This window comes from Acomys minous (genome assembly GCF_964271855.1).
Source record: "Acomys minous genome assembly, chromosome: 9".
NCBI classification, from domain to species: domain Eukaryota; kingdom Metazoa; phylum Chordata; class Mammalia; order Rodentia; family Muridae; genus Acomys; species Acomys minous.
This window is the reverse complement of record NC_140490.1, coordinates 89,843,667-89,856,204: the sequence shown is the minus strand read 5'-3', so window position 1 is coordinate 89,856,204 and position 12,538 is coordinate 89,843,667. Positions and strand designations below refer to the sequence as shown.

The following is a 12,538-nucleotide window of genomic DNA, read 5'->3' as shown; positions in this document are numbered from 1 at the left end:
AAACAAAACTGATAAAATGAATAGATAGATATTCATATATACATATATGTGTATATGACTTTAAAATCCCATATATGTATATATGATATATATTATGCATATACATATAGAGAGAGGGGGAAGGGAGAGGTGACCTTATTCACATCATATTAAGGTGAGTCTCTGTATATTCAGTTGCTAATTGCTGAACTGGCAGTGCACTAAGTACTAACAGATTGTGGTGTTGTCATTCTATGGAGACTCTCCTGTCTCAGTGTTGTGTAGAAATTGTTCTCCATCATCTCGCATTAGTCAATAAAGAGCTGACGAGTGTATAGCCTGACAAGTATATAGCAACACGGAGAGTAAAGGCAGGGCTTGTAATCCTGGTGGGGGGCATGGGGGTACCCAGAGGAGGGGTGGGGGAGAGGAGGTGGCCAGGAGCAAAGGAGAAGGGTGCCAGGTTGCCAGGCCATGAGGAGGAGGTGAACAGGAGAGAAGTCGCCTTGGGGACAAGGATGGAACAGAGGCAGCCAAGGCAAGACTAGTGGACAGGTAACAGGGCATGTTGGTTGGGAAGTAGCTAAGCTACCATAGGGGTTAAAACAGAAGAGAATCTGCCCAGCTGTAGTGCTTTAAAGTGTATTAATAAATCTAACAGGTCTCTGTCTCACTATTTGAGAGCTAGAGAAGGCATAGAAAAAATCTTTAATTTAACGTGTGTGTGTGTGTGTTTTCAAATAAATTCCATACATGTTTATGGGATGTATTAAAGTGGCTCACAGGCTGTGGTCCAGCTAGCCCAACAATGGCTGTCTACCAATGGAAAGCCCAGTAGCTGTTCAGTCCACAAGGATGGGTGTCTCAGCTGGTCTTCAGTACATGCCAGAATCCCAAAGACATGGGCTCTAATGCCAGTGAAGGAGTGGGCTTGCCGGTGACCTCAAGCAGGCAGAGAGAGAGAGCAAAGAGCAAGCATCTCCCTCTCCCACGTCCTTTACGTAGGCTGACACCAGAAGATGTAGCCCCGGTTTCCATTCTCAGCACCCACACGGTAGCTCACAACTGTCTGTAGCTCCGGTTCCAGCGGCTCTGACGCCCTCACACAGACGTATGTACAGGCAAAACACCAATGCCCTAAAAATAAATATTAAAAAGAAAGAATCCGTGAGGTGGTGGCACACGCCTTTAATCCCAGCATTCAGGAGGCAGAGGCAAATGGACTGATGTGAGTTCGAGGCCAGCCTGGTCTACAAAGTGAGTCCAGGACAGCCAAGGCTACACAGAGAAACCCTGTCTTCAAACAAACAGCATAGCATGCTGTCCATTTCTAACCCCACTTCAGCACTTGCCTCTCTCTCCTCAGTCCTTTCTGTGCTGACGGCCAGAAGGATATGACTTCTGCTCCTCTCTCCCATCTCAGCTATACCATTCCCCTTGACCCCACCTTACTACCCTCTGGAGCGCCTGGCCACACACACACACACACACACACACACACACACACACACACCAGCTCTTATCTCAAGATCCCAAGTGGCCCCTTTTCACTTCTGAACCCTCTTCTTCCAAAGAGAGAATTTTCCTATTCTTCCTTCTAACACAACCCCTAGCACAGTAGCACATGTCTGTCGTTTCAATGCTCAGGAAATTAAGTCAGGAGGATCTGTAAGTTCGAGACCAGCCTTTGCTGTCTCCTGCCCCCCACCAAACCAACAATGAAATAATATATATAAAAAAAACCAAAAACAACAACAAAACCCACTAAAAATTAACCTCTCCTCTTAAGACTTCTATGTCCCCCAATAGCATTATCCAGGTCAAGTCCTTAACAGGTACATTTTTTTTTTGGGGGGGGGGGGAGTCCTTAAGCTCCAAATTACAATCAGCAAGCTTTACCTCTTCCTAAAATTGGCTCCTTCTCCCTGGCTCCCTCCCTGACCCCCAGAGGAAAGACAGTGAAGAAGCTGGAAGCTGCAGCCCTGAGGGTGAGCAGGAGGCAGAGCCCAGCTCAGGTCATAGCTTAAGTTATGGCCTTGATAATAAAGCCAGAGCCAGAGCCGCTTGCAAATTTTTTTACCCAAGGAGACTGAGACAATGTTTGCTGTTTTAAGACACTGTTTGGGATCACAGCAATTAATAATCAATATGATGTAATTACCTAACACTTTGAAATGGCTAAATAATATGGCAGAAGCCAAAATATCATGCCACTAGCTAAAAGTGGTTGTGTTTTGGTTGGTTGGTTGTGGGGTGTTTTTTGTTTGTTTGTTTGCTTTTGTTTTTGTTTTTTTGTTTTGTTTTTTTCCTTCAAGACAGGGTTTCTCTGTGTTAGCCTTGGCTATCCTGGAGTAGCTTTGTAGACCAGGCTGGCCTTGAATTCACAGAGATCTGCCTGCCTCTGCCTCCTAAGTGCTGGGATTAAAGGTGTATAAGGGGTTTTTTATTTTTTATATATGTATGTATGCATGTATATAGACAGGGCCTCACTTTGTAACTTAGGTTGGCCTCACACTAGAGATCCTCAGCCCTGTCTTCCTTCATGCTAGATTTATAGGTTTACCCAACACCAAGCCGAAACATTTGTTTTCACACTTACTTATTTGTGTATATGTGAGTTCCACTGCCTTGGCACATGTGTAGAGGTCAGAGGTCATCCTTCAGGAGTCAGTTCCCTCCTTCCATCATGTGGAAGGCTCAAACTCAGGTACCAAACTGCCTTTACCAGATGAACCACCTTGTTGGCCACAAACCAGTCTTTCTTCTCATATTTCTTTCCTCCTCCTCCTCTTCCTCCTCTTCTTCCTCCTCTTCCTCCTCCTCCTCCTTCCTTTTTCCTGAGACAGGGTTTCTCTGTGTAGTCTTGGCTGTCCTGGACTCTCTCTGTAGACCATGCTGGCCTCAAACTCACAGAGATCAACCTGCCTTTGCCTCCCAGTGCACCCCAGCTCTTTTTTTCTTAAAAAAATTTTTTTAAAAAATTGATTCTTTGTGAATTTCACATCATGGACCCCAATCCCTTGATATCTGCCCTCTGCCCTTGCAACCTCCCCCTCAAAATAAGATTTAAACAACAACAACAACTTGTCATGGAAGCTGTCGTGTGTCCCTTTCGCCCAAACAACTTTACTTGGCAAATGTTCACTGCAGTGACTCATGGGTCTGCTTGGAGGCCTCTGGCTACACCGTCCATGCTGGATCCTCACTGGACTCCTCTCGGATAGCCTGTTGTTGCCCCTGTCATGGAGGTCCTGCAGGTTTGGTTCAGCAGGACTGGCCCCTTCACATGATCCAGCAGTTCATAGCTGGGGTAGATGTTGGGGTGGGCCAGCTCAAAGGCCTGGACCATAGCTGAGTTAGTTGGTCAGCCCTCCAGCTCTCCCAAGTCCATGCCACCAGTGTGAGCTCTCCAGCTTTGCCCAGGCAAAGGATGAGACTGATTCTCTTGCCCACGGCAGCCGGCAAGGACCAGCTCTTCTGCACCACAGCCTGCCAGCTCTCCTGTGTGTTGCAGCAGGTGATGGGTGAGGTCAGCTCATTGCATCAACACGGCTCCCAGGCAGCAGCCCAGACCAGGGACCCACCACAGACCTAGATACTGTCCTCAATGGCAGCACAGGTCAGGACATCACCATTTCTGCCTCTCTTCATCCCTCGTCTCTTTCTCTCCCATCTCTCCACCACGTATTTGCTCATTGTATTGTCGCCCGCCCACCCGCTCACCTGCTCACCTGTGCCTCTTTGATTCTAGAGTGAGACACAGAAACCAGACTGCTGGAATTCTGCAACGTTCAATCTCTGTACAAAACCCACTGAGCAGAGTTTCTGTTCTGCTGCTGCTTCTTCTTCTTCTGAGATGCCCCAAAACTGTCATCAAATGCTACAAGGACCAAATTGTTGTAATTCTCCAATATCACATGCATGTACAATGCCCTCTGCACACAACTGAGACATTCCCATCCATAGGCACACCCCTGAGTGTTAGCAGACCCCGGGGAGCATTTACCAGAGAAGCATTCGTTCCTTCTTCTTGTTGCTCCTCTCTGAGTTTCCGTGTCAGGAACAAACTTTGGAATTCTTGCTGAAATTTCACATCAGGTTTCAAAAACATACAAAGTTAATATACATGAAAGTCTCCTCTCTGTTGCGTCGGTGTTCACATTCAAGGACCTCTACAGTGACAAATCTCTTAGGTAAGAATTCTAAGTAGAAGCCGGGCGCGGTGGCGAACACCTTTAATCCCAGCACTCGGGAGGCAGAGGCAGGTGGATTGCTGTGAGTTCAAGGCCAGCCTGGTCTACAAAGTGAGTCCAGGACAGCCAAAGTGATAAAGAAATCCTGTCTCAAAAAAATAAATAAATAAAAATAAAATAAAAAACCAAAAAGGAGGGGCTGGAGAGATGGCTCAGAGGTTAAGAGCACTGACTGTTCATCCAGAGGTCCTGAGTTCAATTCCCAGCAACCACATGGGATATGATTCCCCCTTCTGGCCTGTAGGTGTACATGCAGACAGAGCACTGTATATATAATAATAAATAAATATTAAAAAAAAAAAGCCGGGCATGATGGCGCACGCCTTTAATCCCAGCACTCGGGAGGCAGAGGCAGGTGGATCACTCTGAGTTCAAGGCCAGCCTGGTCTATAAAGTGAGCCCAGGACAGCCTAGGCTACACAGAGAAACCCTGTCTTGAAAAACCAAACAAAACAAAAACAAGAAAGAAAGAAAGAATTCTAAGTAATTTCTGGTATATTTGGTACTGTCTAATTTCCCTCCACTTTCACTCTAGGTTCAGCATCAAAACTGAGCAGGTCTGGCTTCTTAATGAAACCCATAAGATACCAGCCCACTTCCTCCTCTTCGGTTCAGAACTATATGGGTCTCTAGGTCCCATGCAGAAAAATCCACGAATTGTTTCTTTCTTTCTTTTCTTTTCTTTTTGTGGTTTTTCGAGATAAAGTTTCTCTGTGCAGCAGCCCTGGTTGTCCTGGACTCGCTTTGTAGACCAGTCTGGCCTTCATCTCATAGAGATCCACCTGCCTCTGCTCCTGAGTGCTGGGATTAAAGGCTTGAGGTGCCACAATGCCTGGCTTCTTTCTTTTATTTTTATTTTGTTGATTTTTTTTTTTGAGACAGGGTCTCTCTGTGTAGCTTTGGCTGTCTTGGATTCACTTTGTAGATCAGGCTGGCCTCGAACTCATGAAGCATTTCTTAATGGTTGCTTGGCAGGGGGATGTCTTACCCCAGTCTGTTGTGACAGAATCCCTGAGACTCAGTAACTTGTAGTGAACAGAATCACTGGCTCGTGGATCTGTAGGCTAGGAAACCAAAAATCAGAGGACAAACGCTGTCCCTGAGGCACCTTCTTTATCTAGCAGTAGACAAAGTCTGTGGAGGAAGGGGAGAGAAAGGAGACACAGAGGGTTCCATCTAACTTTTTTTTTTAAAGTTTTATTTATTTATTATTATGTATACAGTGCTCTGCCTGAATGTACACAGGCAGGCAGGCCAGAATAGGGCATCAGATTATAGATGGTTGTGAGCCACCGTGTGGTTGCTGGGAATTGAACTCAGGACCTCCAGAGGAGCAGTCAGGGCCCTTAACCTCTGAGCCATCTCTCCAGCCCCCATCTAACAAGCGCCCTCAGGGGACTCTCCCATGAGCCTTTGTGAGAGGAGAGCCCCCATGACCCTAGTCGCCTTTTAAAGGCTGCAGCTCTCAACTCTGCTGTGTTGGGAATTAACTTCTGATGCCTGAACTTCAGAGGCCACCTTTTCCCCCCAAAATGGTGCCGATGAGATGAAGTGAAAGAGTAGCACAGGGGCAGGGGCTGGCATCGCGTTTTATTTTGTTTTGTTTTGTTTTGTTTTTTCCAGACAGGGTCTCTCTGTGTAGCCTTGGCTGTCCTGGACTCACTTTGTAGACCAGGCTGGCCTCGAACTCACAGAGATCCACCTGCTTCTGCCTCCCAAGTGCTGGGATTAAAGGCGTGTGCCAACACGCCCGGCTATATTTTAGCTATAGACCGGTCTAGCCTTTCAAAAAAGGAGGCAGAGGCAGGTGGACAACTAGAGCTGTTACACAGAGAAACCCTGTCTTGAAACCCCAAAAAATGGGCAACAGTAGTGCACCCTGTCCCTTTTTTTTTGGACAGGGTTTCTTAGTGTATAGCCTTGGCTGTCTTGGGATCACTCTGTAGACCAGGCTGGCCTCGAACTCACAGAGATCCACTTGCCTCTGCCTCCCGAGTGCTGGGATTAAAGATGTGAACCACCACTACCTGGCTCATGGTCCACATCTTTAATCCCAGCATTCAGAAGGCAGAGGCAGGCGGATCAATGTAAATTTGAGGCCAGCCTGCTCTACAGAGTGAGTTCCAGGACAGCTAGAACTGTTACACAGAGAAACTCTGTCTCGAAAAACAACAAACAAACAAACAAAAAAGCTGGGCGTGGTGGTCCATGCCTTTAATCCCAGCACTCTGGAGACAGAGGCAGGCAGATCGCTGTGAGTTCGAGACCAGCCTGGTCTACAAATTGAGACCAGGACAGCTAGCGCTACAAGAAAAGGCGTTTATCTTCAGGTCTATGCATGGTAGAGAGTGGATGGTGTGTGGAATCCGGAGTAGAGTCTGGATCAGAACCCTCATGCCACCCTCTACCAGCTGAGTACTCTGGGGACCACAGGCTACATCTGCCCTGTGGTGGTTTGTATAGGAATGACCCACATAGACTCATGTGCTTGAATGCTTGACCCATAGCAGGTGGCAGTCTTAGGAGGTAGCACTCGTTGGAGGAAGTGTGTCACTGTCAGGGCTGACTTTGAGGTCTCATATGCTCAAGCTATGCCCAGTGTGGAAGACAGTCTCCTTCTTGCCTGTGGAGCAAGATGCAGAACTCACCGCTTCTTCTCCAGCACCATGTCTGTCTGCAGGCCGCCATGTTTTCTACCATGACGATAATAAACTAAAGCTCTACAACTGTAGGCCAGCCCCAACGAAACATTTCCCTTGATTTTCATGCTGGCGGTGTTTCTTCACAGCAATAAAGGCCTAACTGAGACACGCCCCTTGTGCCATTCTTTCTTTATCTGCGGATTGAGGGGCTCCTTCACCCACTTCCTCACAGAGCTGTTGGGAGCGATGGGAGGGTACCACACAGGGCTTAGAGTGAGTGGCGCTGCCTCTCAGAAAGACAGCCAAAACCGCTAGTCGTCTGTTGCGGCGATTGAGACGGTTAGGACTGAGGACGTTATTAAAACCAAGAGAAACTGAGTAGTAATTAGGCGGTGTGAGCTTTGTTAATATTTCCCTACTATGGCAGAGTTGTGCCATTCAGTAAGGAGTACCTAGGGCAACCAGTTATGAGAGTAATTTATGTGCTCCCTGATAATTAACTTGTGGGTTAGCGGCGCCCGAGGGAAGGAATAAGAGAGCAGAAGGTTTTCATAAGGTCTCCAGGGAATGGCTCTAGAAGGGAGGGGTGCTGAGGCAAGCTGAACCTGGGGGAAAAGGAGCTCCGGACAGAGGAACTGGAGGCCCCTAACATGCCTCCTGCTTCAGGTATGGTGACAGCACCTGGGGACGGTTAATGGTTTAATGGCTCAACATTGAATATTTGAGACCTCTCCCATACTTCAGAATGAAAAAGGAAGTTCACTGTCCTGGAACTTTCTTCATAGACTAACTGACCTCAAACTCTGAGATCTGCCCGCCTGTGCCTCCCGAGTGCTGTGAACTGTCATTTAAAATGTTTCATTCATTCATTCATTCATTCATTCTACAATATTTGGTTGTAGTTTGGTTTTAGCTTTTTGAGACAGGGTCTCTATGTAGTCCTGACTGTCCTGGATCTCCCTATATAGACTAGACTGGCCTCAGCTCATAGAGATTCACCTGTCTCTGCCTTCCGAGTGCTGGAGTAAAGGCTTGCATCATCACCATGCCGGTCTCTCTTTGTTAGTTTTTGAGACAGTCTAATGTAGCCAGGGGCATGTCTCAGAACTGTATCCATCTCCCAGAGTCAGGGCTGCAGGCATGTGCCACCATGCCTGGCTGGAACTGTACAACCGTAAATTTTGTTGAAGCAGACAATGTCTATCTTTTTAGTTTTTAATCACTACATTTTCCCTCCCCCCCCATGCCTAGAACAGTGCCTGAATCAGAGCTGAAGGAAAATTTACTAAATGAATGACTATAAATGACCCCTGCCTCCCCCAACTTCTTCTCCATCGAGCACCTACAGAAAGTTGCTGCCTCTGTCCTGTCACTCCCATCTCTAGGACTCTCACACTCCACTGCCTCACAGTGAGAGGACCTCTCACCAGCATGTGTGTGGTGTGACACTGATTAAGCACTCGGGAGGCAGAGGCAGGTGGATCTTTGTGAATTCCAGGCCAGCCTGGTCTACAAAGCGAGTCCAGGACAGCCAGGACTACACAGAGAAACTCTGTCTCGGAAAAAAAAAAAAAAATCTCAGGGACTGGAGAGATGGTTCAGTGGTGAAGAGCACTGGCTGCTTTTCCAAAGGTCCCGAGTTCAATTCCCAGTAACCACATGGTGGCTCATAACCATCTATAATGAGATCTGGTGCCCTCTTCTGGCATGTAGGTGTGCGTGCAGGCAGAATATTGTATATGTAATAAATAAATCTTAAAAAATAAAATCTCGGCCGGGCGTGGTGGCGCACGCCTTTAATCCCAGCACTCGGGAGGCAGAGGCAGGCGGATCGCTGTGAGTTCGAGGCCAGCCTGGTCTACAAAGTGAATCCAGGACAGCCAAGGCTACACAGAGAGACTCTGTCTCGAAAAACCAAAAACAAAAAATAAATAAATAAATAAATAAATAAAATCTCTGGGCATTGGTGGCGCACGCCTTTAATCCCAGCACTCAGAAGGCAGAGGTGTGTGGACAGTTGTCAGTTTCTCCAGTGAATCACTCCCTACCCATGCAAGTAACCCTAATTAAACTCAGTGGGTCAGCCAGGGGCATGGTGGCACACACCTTTAATCTCAGCACTCCGGAGGCAGAGGCAGGTGGATCACTGTGAGTTCAAGGCCAGCCTGGTCTACAAAGGGAGTCCAGAACAGCCAAAGCTACACAGAGAAACCTTGTCTCAAAAAAAAAGAAAGAAAGAAAGAAAAGAAGAAAGAAAGAAGAAAGGGATTCAGTGGGAATGCAAAGGAAAGGAGAGAAGGTGATGAGCGTGCCTGAAAATGACCATGTAGGGCTGGAGAGATGGCTCAGCAGTTAAGAGCACTGGCTGCTCTTCCAGAGGTCCTGAGTTCAATTCCCAGCAACCACATGGTGGCTCACAACCATCTATAATGTGATCTAATGTGCACTGTATACATAATAAATAATAAATAAATATTTTTTTAAAAAAAAGAAAGAAAATGACCATGTATATCATGTAGATGTGGGGTGATACATGGACTTTCTTCATGGAGGATGTACCCTAATGCTCTGCCTCACCCTGCCCAACATCAGTGGAGAAAGTCAGCCATGAATGAAAACCTCCAAAACGGGGAGACACAATGAAGCCTTCCTCCTTTAAGTTGTTTATCTCAAATATTTGTCACAGAGACAGAATGCAGACTAGCACAGGTCCCTAGCCCCTTCCTTCCCTTTCCTGTGAGGTTTTGTCAATGTAGTCTTACTCGTGGTGCTCAGCATCACCAGTATATACGGTAAGCCTTAAAGGTGCCTGCAAAAGTTTTCACACAAGACAGACTGAGATTGGTGCCTTAGAGACTTGTGTGAGAGGTCTGGCACCCAGCAGAGTGATGGTGACCATCTTTCAACTGAGTCAGAAGTCAGGAGACTTAGTGAAGGACAGCAGTAAAAGGACATGTCAGTCACTGATGTTGGAACCACTCCCGCCTCCCTCCGTGGAGCCAGCCTTGGGGCTCGCCACCTGCCCTGTGGGGGAAACTAACACATGAGGGCAGAGGGCAGAAGCACAGAGGAAACATGGTCTCTGCAGAGTGTCTGGTTTTCTGTGTTATCTAAGCTATGACTAGATTTTGGTTTTGGTTTTCTGTTTTTTGGGCGGGGGGGTGGGGGGGGTGGGGGGATGTTGTTTTGTTTTGTTTTTGTCACTTGAAGTTAAGTCTCGAGTAACAGAGCCTTTTGTATCTTGCGTTAAATAAAAATGTTCCAGACATAACATCTGTAAAAGGGGAGTAAATTTCGTTACTTGGATGTCACTTGAGTGTCTCCTTTCAGCTGAGTTAATATATAACCATTAATATATAATAGCTAACCATTGTTAGCTAATCTAACAATACAAATGAAACCATTAGAAAGCTGGATTTAAGGCTGAGTGGTAGTGTCGCACGCTTGTAATCCCAGCACTCGGGTGGCAGAGGCAGGAGGACCTTTGTGAGTTCGAGGCCAGCCTGGACTACACAGAGAGTCCAAGACAGCCAGGGCTACACAGAGAAACCATGTCTCGAAAAGCAAAACAAAACAAAACAAAACAAAAGCATGAATAAAAAAAAAACAGGAAGGAGCCTTGAGAAGACAGGGTCTCTCTGTGTAACCTTGGCTGTCCTGGATTGGCTTTGTAGACCAGACTGGCCTCGAACTCATAGCGATCTGCCTGTCTCTGCCTCCCGAGTGTTGGGATTATAGGTGTGCACCGCTACCAACGCCCGGCTTTTTTTTTTTTTTTTTTTTTTTTATGGTATTTCAAGACAGGGTTTCTCTGTGTAGCCTCGGCTGTCCTAGACTCGTTTCCTAGACCAGGCTGGCCTGGAACTCGCAGCGATCCCCCTGCCTCTGCCTCCCGAGTGCTGGGATTAAAGGCGTGCGCCACCACCACCCCCAGCCTCTTTTGCTCTCTTGGTCCTTCGCTCTTGGCTCTTGGTCTCTTCTCTCGCCCTCTCCTATTGGCTCTCTTTCTCTCTGTTCTCTTCCTCTCCTTCTCTCTCCGACTCCCGCTCTTGTGGCTTGGTCAGTCCACATTGGCCATATTCATTGTACTATTTTCTCTCCCTGCCTTGAACTCTTCCAGATGCTTAATCATGTGTGCTCCCTCGTATCTGCAACAAAAACTCTCCACAACCGTCCCTTGGAGCGGTCATGTCCTCATTTTCTGTACTTAGGATCTGCTCTGGGACGTGTGCCTGAAAATATTTAAAAGACCCAAACCCTGTCTCCAAACAATGAAGAAAAGAAAAGAAAGAAAAAATTTTTTTAAAAAGGAAGGAAAGAAAGAGAAAACACACTCAGGAGGCAGAGGCAGGTGGATTACTGTGAGTTTGAGGCCAGCCAGGTCTACAAAGGGAGTCCAGGACAGCCAAGGCTACACAGAGAGACTCTGTCTCTCGGACAAAAAGAAAAGAAAAGAAAAAGCAAACTATAGAGAATTGTGGAATGGGACAAAGGAGAAGGAAAGTGGGTTCTGTTCCCCTTTGTAGTGAGAACACCTGTCACTTCACGAGAAATAAGGTCTCCATGTTGCAGGAGAGGAAACTGCCAAGGCCAACATCTGGTTAATGGCAGATTTTACAACTCAGGTCTGCCTGGCATCCAAGCTTAGCCTTCATTTACTAGAGCAAGGATATATATTCCTGGCACGAAAGGAAAATATTCCTCTAGCATATTTTCCAGAAAATACTTGAAATCAGACTGCTTGGAATTGGGAGCCCCGGCTACGTGTCCTTACTACTGGTTCCTTGGCAATGTGAGCACTCATTCTGAGACTTCTATAGGAATTAACCGTGCAATCTACTTGACTCATTCCTTCCAGGAACTTCCAAAGAGGGTCAGACTGCTTATCTGTCAGAAGCCAGGCCATCCCAGACGCATCCCAGAAGAGATACAACAAAATTTATGCCATGGCTGGAGGGATGGTTCAGCAGTTAGGAGCACTGGCTGCTCTTCCAGAGGACCTGGGTTCAATTCCCAGCAGCCACATGGCAGCTCACAACTCTCTGAAACTCCAGTTCCAGAGGATCCAGCACCCTCACACAGACATAGGAACAGGCAAAACACCAATGCATGTAAAATAAATAAATCTTGTTGTTGTTGTTGTTGTTGTTGTTGTTGTTTTTAATGTCTCAATGGCTGGGGATTGTAACTGCGTGGAACAGGGCTTGCCTCACAGCCCCCTTTAGTTGATCCTCTGCACTCAGAAAAAGAAAATGTCCAGGGGCCCGGTGTGGTGGCGCTCACCTTTAATCCCAGCACGCAAGAGGCAGAAGCAGGTGGATCCCTGTGAGTTTGAGGCCAGCCTGGTCTACAAAGTGGGTCCAGGACAGCCAGGGCTGTGAGTTCGAGGCCAGCCTGGTTTACAAAGTGAGTCCAGGACAGCCAGGGCCATACAGAGAAACCCTGAATAAAATGTCTATCTGTACACAAAATGATAAAAGAAAGTCTTGAGGGTCCTGGACCAGGCCTTGGCAAACTGCCTGTTTTTGTATATGATGTGGTGCTGCGACACAGCCATTATGGGCTGTGTACTATTTATGATGTTTACCTGCTGTGGTGCTAATAGGAGAGCTGGGATGCAAAGTGGGAACTGTTTCCTGGCTGGCCCTTTAACGAAAGTCTGTG

General features: G+C 47.0%; 1 long non-coding RNA gene across 1 annotated transcript; it reads right to left on the bottom strand.

Annotated features, from left to right (window-relative positions):
- Positions 1–607: 607 nt before the first annotated feature.
- Positions 608–3,826, bottom strand: LOC311605632. Its single transcript, XR_014782034.1, has 2 exons — positions 3,703–3,826; positions 608–1,116 (listed from the first exon to the last, which is right to left on the bottom strand). It is a non-coding gene; the product is annotated as an uncharacterized lncRNA (long non-coding RNA).
- Positions 3,827–12,538: the final 8,712 nt, after the last annotated feature.